Genomic DNA, 10,568 nt, shown 5'->3' with positions numbered 1-10,568 from the left:
GATGTTTCATCGTGGCAACGGGAAGTGAGACTGTGGTGATTTGAATTAGAATAGTTCCCAGAGGCTCCTGTGTTTTAACACTTCGTCCTCAGTGGTGGAACTGTTTGGGAAGGATTAAGAGAGAAGGCCTTCTTAGAGAAGGTGTGTCACCGAGAATGGGCTTTGACAGTTCAGAAGCCTGTGCTTTCCCAGGAAGCTCTCTCTCTCTCTGTCTCTCTCTCTGTCTCTGTCTCTCTCTCTCTCTCTTTCTGTCTCTCTGTCTCTCTCTCTTTCTCTCTCTCCTTAGAGATAAGGATGTAAGCTCTCAGCTGCCTCTCCAGTGCCATGCCTGTCTGCTGCCATGCTTCCCACCATGCTGGTCATGGACGCGCCCTCTGAGTCCAGGTAAGTCCATTGTAAGCCCCAATGAACTCTTTCTTCTGTGAGTTAGTTGCCTTGGTTGTGGTGTTCTTAGAAAAGCAACTAAGACAGAAATCACGACAGGAATTGGTACTGAATTCCTTTCGCTGTGACAAACTTGTGGCTTTAAACCTCATGGCTTTTTAAAGTATTGGAACGGGGCTTTGTGACTGGAAAGCAGAAGGGTTGGGAACTCTGAGTTAGGGACCCTTGGATTTTGGAAGCCAGGCTTAATGGGTTATGCTGGTGTGAAGATGGAAGAGAAAACTGCACAGAGAAATGCAGGTGGTAGGGGGTGGAGGCAGCTCATGCGATTTCGGAGGGAAACATGGAGCTGCATGACTCTACCAGGGTCTGAACTATTTCTGTAATGCTTTGGTAAAGTGTCTGGATTCATTCTGGGCATGTCCTGAGATCCTTAGTGAACTTGAATTGGAGGATAATGGACTGATTCATTTGACCTAGGACATTTTGGGAGGAGAGGGCATTCAGGCTGGTGCTGAAGCAGCAGCTGGAATGGGAAGAGAGCATCATGGTAGAGAAGCTTCCTATAGTGCATGGAGACAAGAGGAGAGTGTTTCCTCAGGGTCAACACACAGCTGGATAGCTGCTGTCCAGTAGGGTTTCATTACACTTGCAGCCGGAAGCAGGGATGAGTGTTGTAAGCACTGTTCATGTGGGTACTGACTAAGTGGGTCATGGAGATCAGCTGAGACTAGGTATTGTGTGTCAAGCTCCTGAGAGGATCGCTTGGGAACCATGAAGTCGCAGTGCGGACTCCAGGACATTGGAGCCTGCCCCAAGGAGAGCTTCAGGTATGAAATGGAGCAAGTCTAACCCACAGAGAGAAGTTGCCTAGGCCACAGATGGTAAAGCTGGAGGCAGGCTACCAAAGCCCTCTGGAGAGTGGTTGATTACTTTATAAACCCGAATGCTGGGCACAGAATTGCTGGAGTTTGGTTTTCTTTGGTGTGGTTGTTTTGTTCCTTGTTTTTCCCATTTTAGGGTAAGAATGCTTACTCTGCCATTATTTGTTGGAATTATATAACCTTTTTTAAATTTTTGTACCAGCCAGGCAGTGGTGGCACACACCTTTGATCCCAGCACTTGGGAGACAAAGGCAGGAGGATCCCTGTGAGTTTGAGACCAGCCTGGTCTATAGAGTGAGTTCCTGGACTGAATGAGAAGGCTATACATAGAAACCCTGTCTCAAAAAACCAAATAAATAAATAAATAAGCAAACAAATAAATAAATAAGAGACTTTGTACCTTTTTAAGGTTTGTTTGTATTTTGTTCTTATTTTGTGTGTGTGTGGTGTGTGTTCTGGAGAGAAGTGTTCATTTCCTTTCCTAACTTTCTTTTCTTTTCTTCCCCATCTTCTCTCCTGCTTCTGTCTCTCCCTCCCTCCCTCCCTCCCTCCCTTCCTCCCTCCCTTCTCTCTCTCTCTCTCTCTCTCTCTCTCTCTCTCTCCTCTCTCTCTCTCTCTCTCTCTGTGTGTTCTGGAGAGAAGTGTTCATTTCCTTTCCTAACTTTTCTCTTCCCCATCTTCTCTCCTGCTTCTGTCTCTCCCTTAATCCCTCCCTCCCTTCCTCCTCCCCTCCCTCTCTCTCTCCCCTGCCCTCTCTCTCTCTCTCTCTCTCTCTCTCTCTCTCTCTCTGCTAGAAAGACTATTTTACAGTGTTCTCTTCCACCTTCAGTTACATCATTGTACCCTCTTTGATCTGAGAGGCCCGCCTTCCATAGTTGGTGGACTGTAGTTGCCAACTGATGTGACGTCAATTGGTTTGATCACATCCACCCACTACTTCCCCCCTCCAACTTTCCCCAAACCACCCCCACATGTCTTCCTCCTTATGTCATAGCTCATTCTTTTCCTTTTTAGTTCACCCACTGAGTCTGATTAGCGCACCTCTTTGCCCACGCACTGGGAACCTACCAGAGGCCACACTCCAAAGAATGACTCACCCTCCTTTGGCACCACCAACTACTGATGGTCCTTAGCGAGGGGTAGGGCCTCCTGAGGTGCTCGCCTGTTTCTGCCGGAGTTTTCAGTGGCTTGATCTTATGCAGGTAACCACAGCTGGTGTGTTAATGCGTGTAACGACCGTGCCATGTGTGTAAGATGTTATCTCAAGGCATTCTACCCATCCTCCGCTCTTACATTCTTTCTTTTGTTCTTCCATGACCCCTGAGCCTTGGGGGATGGAGGTGGGGATTTGATATACATGCTTAATTTATGAGCGAGAATTATAGTCAGTCACGTATTCTCAGCATTTAGAACCGTTGTGACCCTGTGCTAACTGCTATCTACTGCAAAAGGAAGATCCTGGGACGAAGGTTGAGAATAGTACCAATTTATGTATATAAATACAATTTTAAAAAAGGCAGTTTGACAACATGACCACTTAACAAAACAATAGTAATAAGTCCCCCTAGGGCTCTGATCTCCTCAGGCATAGACTTAAAGACTAGGTTTACAATACTAGGCAAGAACTCTCTACTGTGGAACAGGTCTCACTTCAAACCCATTTGTAAAGTGGTTGATTATCCCATAATAATCATGTCATTGTTGTACCAGTGAACACATTTTGTCTGGAAAGTTGATATAACAAATTTTGAAATCTACTTATCTGTAGATACATGGGAATCTTTGTATTTATATTTCGTTCCAAAGTAAGCTAAAGCGTTAGGGTGCCTTACTGTTAGAATACTGAGAAATAAGACATTCTTTTATTGCCATAACTATATAATCAGTTCCAAGAAATTTAACTTTGAAATATTGTCATTAATATATTGTCTATAGTAACATAAAATTCACCCAATAATGCCCTTTAGATCCATTTAACATCTATGACCCCCCCATTCCGCTCCTCTTCCTTCTCCACATTTCTGTGCTGGGGATCAGATTTGAGGGTCCCACAAATAGGGAGTTAAACCTCTAATCATGAAGCTCTATTGCAGCCTTATACAATATATTAGATATTTGCTCTACTTTAATTAAACTTTTTTTAATGATTTGTTTTTATTTTATGTGCATTGGTGTCTTACTTGGATGTATGTCTGTGTGAGGGTGCCTAATTCCTTAGTAGATACAAACAGTTGTGAGCGACCATGTGGATGCTGGGAATTAAACCCAGGTCCTTTGGAAGAGCAGGCAGTGCTCTCAGTGTGGCGCCATCTCTCCAGCCCCATGCTCTACTTTGGAAGAGCAGGCAGTGCTCTAACTGTGGCGCCATCTCTCCAGCCCCATGCTCTACTTTAATTTTCCAAAAAAATGTTTCTTTTTTTCTTTTAGACAATGAAAGTTTTAAATAATACAGATCAGTGGTTTTACATAATGCATGATTTATGCTTTTCTAGTTATGCATATCTATATTTATCTAATTATGATTAGATCCAGGAAAAACATTTTTTTTGGCAAAAATTCTAAATAATTATCTTTCTCACCCATGAGAGCCAAAATATCTATCCCATTCCTGGTTCTATTTGTTTCTTAGGTTGGTGTCCGTCAGTTTCATCATTATTAGCTATTTATTTCTCTTTGCAATTACATAAGCAATCATGGGTGATATGCTGAGACTGGATCCCCGTTACCTACACCTTTCACTCAGGCTCATGGGTTATCCTAGCCTGGATCAGTCACTATCACGCTGGCTCTCATAAATCACATCTCTTAAACACTAACATCTCCAAATAGAGCTGTTTCTAATTTTTCTTACGTAATTACAGTCTTAAGGGAATAAAAAAAAAGTAGGTTTATTCACACACACTATACTTCTTATCCCAATGGAGGTCTTGGTCAATCCGTGGGAATAAAATTCAGAATCTATTTGACCTATTTACTGGGTGATCGGAAAGCCACCCGGTTTGATTAGTGCTGGGCTGGAAGGAAGGCTCCCCCATGGGCAAAGGCTTCACAGCCTGCTCTTCTAGGATCTTTAGAACTCAGTAGGTGACCTATAAGACCTGAGGAAGTTTGGTTTGCTACGATTTTGGGAGAAAATCTTGTCTCTTTCAACAAAACTTTTATAATGTTTAAAGGAAGTACCCTGCCTTGCATTTGGGCTCTTACAGTCTGAAAGTCTGTGCCTCTATTTCCCCCTGTTTATATGATGAAGTCTTAAACCCCAAGGTCAAGGTGGTGCCTTTCAGAGCTGGATAAGTAATAAGGACTGATTCTTCATAAATTGGGTTATTGCCCTTATAAAAGAGACCCCAGAGAGCTGCCTTGTCCCTTCTACCATGAAGGACCCAATGACAAATGAATATTCTGTGACCCAAAGGGGGACCTGGCAGGCTTGCCTGTGATCTTTAATCTTCTAGCTTAAGTGTGTTCTATTGTAATAGTCCAAATGGACTAACACAGGCTCTGATAGCCATGGAAGATGGAAGAGTAAATTGGAGAGGAGGCTTGGAATAATAACACTCACTTTTACTTAGCAACTAAGGCGGACTTGCTGAGAGGATTGTCACCAGTGGTGACCAGGTAGTCATGAGTTACTCAGAGGCAAGTTATTTGTACTAGATTCTTTCATAATGGAGGAGGTAATTAAATTTTTTTCCCCAAAATAATTGCTCCGGATTTGAGTTGGTTTTCATTTCATAGCATATACCTCAACCATAGAATTTCTCAACCAAGGGAAATAAGTATATCTTAGGTTGTTGTCTTAGTTAGGTTTTCTTTTTTTTTTCTTTAAATACAATATTCTGTCCGTGTGTATGCCTGCAGGCCAGAAGAGGGCAGCAGACCTCATTACAGATGGTTGTGAGCCACCATGGGGTTGCCGGGAATTGAACTCAGGACCTTTGGAAGAGCAGGCAATGCTCTTAACCACTGAGCCATCTCTCCAGCCCTTAGTTAGGTTTTCTATTGCTGTGAAGAGCCAGCATGACCACAACTCTTAAAAGGAAAAAACATTTAGTTGGGGAGGCTCACGGCTCAGAGTTTTAGTCCATCAGCCTTTTGGAGGTTTCCTGTTTGTGATTTTGGGCTTGAGTCTGAAGCAGGTAATTAAGAATTAAGCTTGTGTAGCCCAGTTGTATTAGATTATGTTATACTATATGTAATAGATTATGGTCCTATAACATCTCTGAGATCTGCTGCATAAGAGATTTAATTTTTTTTTTTCTGTAGTGAACCATGGCCATTCCTAACAGTGACCTGTGAAGTCTCCAAAAGGATGATGATGCCCCACAGCAATAAATTCACCTGGATTGTGGTAACACCACTAAACTAACAAACACCATCCAAAGATCAGCTTTGGACTATAAACTACTCAGGAAAACTTCAGAACATTTAGCCAAGAGGATCCTACTGTGGAATATTAGTTGACAATGTCCTACATTTATTTAAGCTGTGGAACATTTGTTTAATAATGCAAAAATGTGTTGCCTTCTTTTATGTTGCATTTGTTCAACTCTGTGAAGCTGTGTTACCTTGCCTGCCTAAAACACCTGATTGGTCTAATGAAGAGCTGAATGGTCAATAGCTAGGCAAGAGAAGGATAGTTGGGGCTGGCAGGCAGAGATAATAAATAGAAGGAGAAATCTGGGAAGAAAAGATTGAGGAATGAGAAAAGGAGAAGAGGAGGAGGACATCAGGGGCCAGGCACCCAACTACACAGACAGCCATGAAGTAAGAAGTAAAGAAAGGGATATAGAAAAAGATAGAGCCCAGAGACAAGTAGTAGATGGGAAAATTAAAAAAAAAAAAACTGGCTAAAAAGTAAGCCAAACTAAGACCAGGCATTTGTAAGAGTAAGAGTCTGTGTGACTCTGGGTAGCAGGCCTCCTAAAGAGTAAAAAACCAAAAACAATCCCCCCAAAACATGGTCCAGTTTCAGAGACTGCTTAAGTTAGGACATCAGATAAGTACTGCACTTTGGACAACAGATAGCTCTCCTAGGACTTGATCTTTATCTCAATTTTTTTTCAGGATCCCCTAAAGATGCTGTCATCCCCAGACAACAGGAAATAATTTTAAGAACATGATGCCCACATTCTCAAGAGGAGGGGTTGTGGTTTTTTTGATCATTTAGTAGATGTTTGTCATTATTTAGTGTGGGCAGTAACAAGTTGATATTGGTCATGAGCAGAAAGGAAACTAAGCAAAGGAAGTTAGATTCAGGGACCTTGTTATAAAAAGAAAAGGGAAGAAATATAGAAATGATAGGATAAATTAGGTGGTAGTGGCACATGTCTTTAATCCTAGCACTCATCAGGCAGAGGCAGGTGGATCCCAGTGAGTTAGAGGCCAGCCTGGTCTACAGAGTGAGTTCCAGGACAGCCAAGGTTACACTGAGAAGACAAAAACAAAAACAAAGAAACAAACAAAAAGGATAAAAAGGTAGCTTATTGAATTTACTCTCAAACTAAAAAAGCAACTACTAGTCTCAAATATTTTATGTTGGTATAGATTTTCTTATAATTGATATAAATTTAAGGCTATGTTTGTTATACTGTATTATATTTCTGTTTCTTGTTTAAGGTATTATACCTATGCAGCTAATTTAAAAATGTAATATAAAATTTTTGTCCGTGTAAGCTATTTAGGGATAATAAAGTAAGACATGTTATTAGTTAGTCATCTATAGCAATCAAATTTAGAGTCATGCTAGGTATGTTTTCAAGGTCAAACAGGGGCCTACAGAATACACGTAAAATGTTTTACTAGCCGGGCGGTGGTGGCGCATGCCTTTAATCCCAGCACTCGGGAGGCAGAGGCAGGCGGATCTCTGTGAGTTCGAGGCCAGCCTGGTCTACAAGAGCTAGTTCCAGGACAGGCTCCAAAACCACAGAGAAACCCTGTCTCAAAAAAACCAAAAAATAAAATAAAATAAAATAAAATAAAAACAAAGAAAGAAAGAAAATGTTTTACTAATGTAAGGCTTTTCATAACAATGGGACACATCTGCTCCTGGAAGTCTCAAGTTACTTTAAAAAGGTATGATGGGCATTGAAGAACCTCAATATGGAGTTTCCTTTCAATGTGGCGAAATCAGCCACTGGACAAGAAATTGCCCTTTCCTTGAGTGCTGACAGTATGCTGTCCAAGCTGGGCAAACAGACACAAAAGGTTACTGACAAACTTGGCAAAGACATGGTAGGATAGTCCTTCACAATTTCGTGCTGCACAAAATCTTCTGTCAGACACTCGAGACCTGTAAGCCAAAGATGGATGCCTCAACATTGCAGAAGAATCTTGGGTGACTGTCCAGGCAGCCAACTGTTTCTGTTGATTCATAGTTTTAGAAGTTGCTTGCTTGGCACTTCCTGTTTAGTTATATCTCTCTCAGGTCTCTGATGGGGTTGAGGACTAGATAGTTATAGATACAGTTTTCCTTAGTTATAATAGAAAGTAAATTAGGTACAAAACTTTGGACTTATCAAGAGAGAATAGATAATGGAGTATTTTCTCTGAATTTGCCAAATACAAATGAACTTGTCATTGTGAATGTAATTCTTACCTGATAATTGTTCTTATTGTATGTAGTTTTGCTATGTTAGAGTTAAAAACTTTTCCTTTTTATTTGAACAAAAAGAGGGAAATGTTGCAAGAGATTTGTTTATGTTGCCGCTCCGAGACTGCCAATAAAGTTGGATCTGAGTTTGAAGGGTGGAGTCTACATTAAACTGTCCAGAGTGGATCGTAGAGTTTTCTGGCGAACTCAGAGGAAGCTAGAGGGATACAGAGGGGGATTAAGGGAAGGCCTAAGGAGATGGGCAGCACTTTAGACTGGGGAAGGTGGAGAACAGAGCAGGTGAACATTTCTCCATTGCTTCGTGGAAATCTTAGTTTTTTCCCTAATAGTTAACTCCTGACTTTTATGTTTTAATAAGACCATAGAAGAAGTTGCAATAATTTACATAATCTTTTCAGGCATGAGCAGAGGCTAAAGAATTTCTTCGAGATCTTGTCAAGGCAAGCATGACAATTCAGAATGTTTGGAAACAAACTTTTTTATTTTGTGGCATAGATAGTGCTCTAGAATCTTTCTTGATCTCTGAGATTATAAAATGGAAATAATAATACCAGTTTGCTGGCCAGGTAGTCTAGCTGAATCAGAAAGGGGAGTGGCATGTTCAGTGAGAATCCTGGTCTCAAGAAAAATGGTGAACTAAGACACATGACATTGATCACTAGCCTCTGTATGCATGCGTGCACATGTGTGCATGAACATCAGCATGTACCCATATACATATGTACAACACACACACACACACACACACACACACACACACACACACGAGAGAGAGAGAGAGAGAAATAGAGAGAGAGAGAGAGAGAGAGAGAGAGAGAGAGAGCGCGCCCTGCCGGCTTGGACTTTATAGGGAGGGTTTGGAGCATGCTCAGAGTGGTGACAGTGGAAACTGGTCTACACTGGCCTATAGAGGACTTGAAGGTGGGCTGGGGGGATGGGGAGCACCTAGTTCTGGGATGTGGGCAGTCCTAACACACTGACTGGAGACACAAGTGACCACAGAATCATCACAAGGCACTTGGTGGTAATGTTTCAGATGACAAGGGGTAATAACCGGTAGAACAGCCTTAGGGGAGATGACTGTGAATGACCTTGTACTTCTCACTGTTAGCACTGGCAGTGAGCATGCAATAGAGCGTGCTCTCTATGTGCAGCAGAACTATGAAGCTCATGTGGCTTAAATATAATGGTTGAGAGGAATGATGCCACCTGACCTGACAGGGTCACTGCACCCATGAACCTGCACCGGATTAAGTCAGTCAAAATTCCAGCATTCAACATGGAGAGGAGTGTGAGCCCCACCCTTAGCTGAGGTGCTAGCCGCAATCGATGGTTTCTGGGGAAGTAGAGTCAGATTTCTTTAAGGGTGTGGCCCCAAGTAGGTCTTCCATGCTCCGGTGGATGGCCCCATGGATGGTCTATAGTAAACACAAATTAGACCCTGTAGGTCTCTCTCTCTTTCTCTGGATATTAAGTTGGTATGTGAGTAGGGGTAGATCTGAGAGGAATTAGGAGTTGGGGACTGAATATAAGTAAAATATACTGCATGCATGCATGAACTCAAAAATTAATAAAAATATGATATTAAAGGAGAATGTTTTGAAAGGACTTGGTCCATTTTGGACATCCTGTCTCAGAACACTGCAGAGAAAGTGGAAAAAGTCAAGAAGTAAAGTATGAAAGAGAAAGATCTTAGCTATAACAACAAGGATTCAAAGTGGAGGAAGGAAAAGGAATTCTGCTGAGAGCCAGGGAGAGCCCAGTCCTGAGGGAGAAGAGTAGCGGGCCCAGTGGGTGTGCAGCTGACAGATAACGCTGAGTGAGGGGATGAATTGTGTGAAGATTGTTGTTGTTCCTGTTTTGTTTGTTTGTTTGTTTGAGACAGGGTTTCTCTGTGTAACAGCTCTGACTGTCCTGGAACTCGCTTTGTAGACCAGGCTGTTCTCAAACTCACAGAGATCCGCCTGCCTCTGCCTCCAGAGTGCTGGGCTTAAAGGTGTGCGCCACCACCACTGGGCAAAGAGGGAATTTTTAATTCTGTTTGGAGATAGTTTATGTACTAACTGCAGGGATGTACAGAGCTAAGCAAATGTGAACCAAGGCAATTGAAAAAAATTCAAAATAGATATATGATTATAATGTACTGTGCTGTAAATCACATTTTTATAGCTAGCAATACAAATTAAATATTAACCAATATTTTGGCTATGACTTTGTTGAGAGGCTAGAGAGGGATCCATTGATAAGGGTCTGGTTTGTGAATTAATACAGATTAATACAGCCGAATCTTTGTTCTTCCGAAGTCAAGAGTTAAAATCCTGAGAAACTGCTTAGAAAACCCATGAGCATATGACCTAGAAATATGACAAGCAAGAGGAGAAACCAATGGCAGATCTGAAAGTGACGGGGGAAACGGCGTCTGAGGGAGGGCTGATCTGGAGAGGCTTCTTGTTTTAAGCCTCATGGCGCTGCTCAGCTCTTCAAACTGCATAATGAAGTCTTTGACAATAAAAATGAACTAAATATAAACCAGTATGGTAATGAGGTGGTGATCAGTGGGTCTCATGGTACGGTGTTCACAGGGAATGGCTCAGAGACTGCAGGCGTCCTTTGCGGTTTGGTCTTTGAAGTAGTCACAAGCTTATCATGTTCTTTCTGAAGGAACAGAAGGTCTGGGAACCAAGAGT

This window comes from Microtus oregoni, unplaced genomic scaffold (assembly GCF_018167655.1).
Source record: "Microtus oregoni isolate MIOR12 unplaced genomic scaffold, Mior012 000060F_ref0000265, whole genome shotgun sequence".
Classification (NCBI taxonomy): Eukaryota; Metazoa; Chordata; class Mammalia; order Rodentia; family Cricetidae; genus Microtus; species Microtus oregoni.
The sequence above is the reverse complement of the archived record's forward strand: the minus strand, read 5'-3'. Positions refer to the sequence as shown.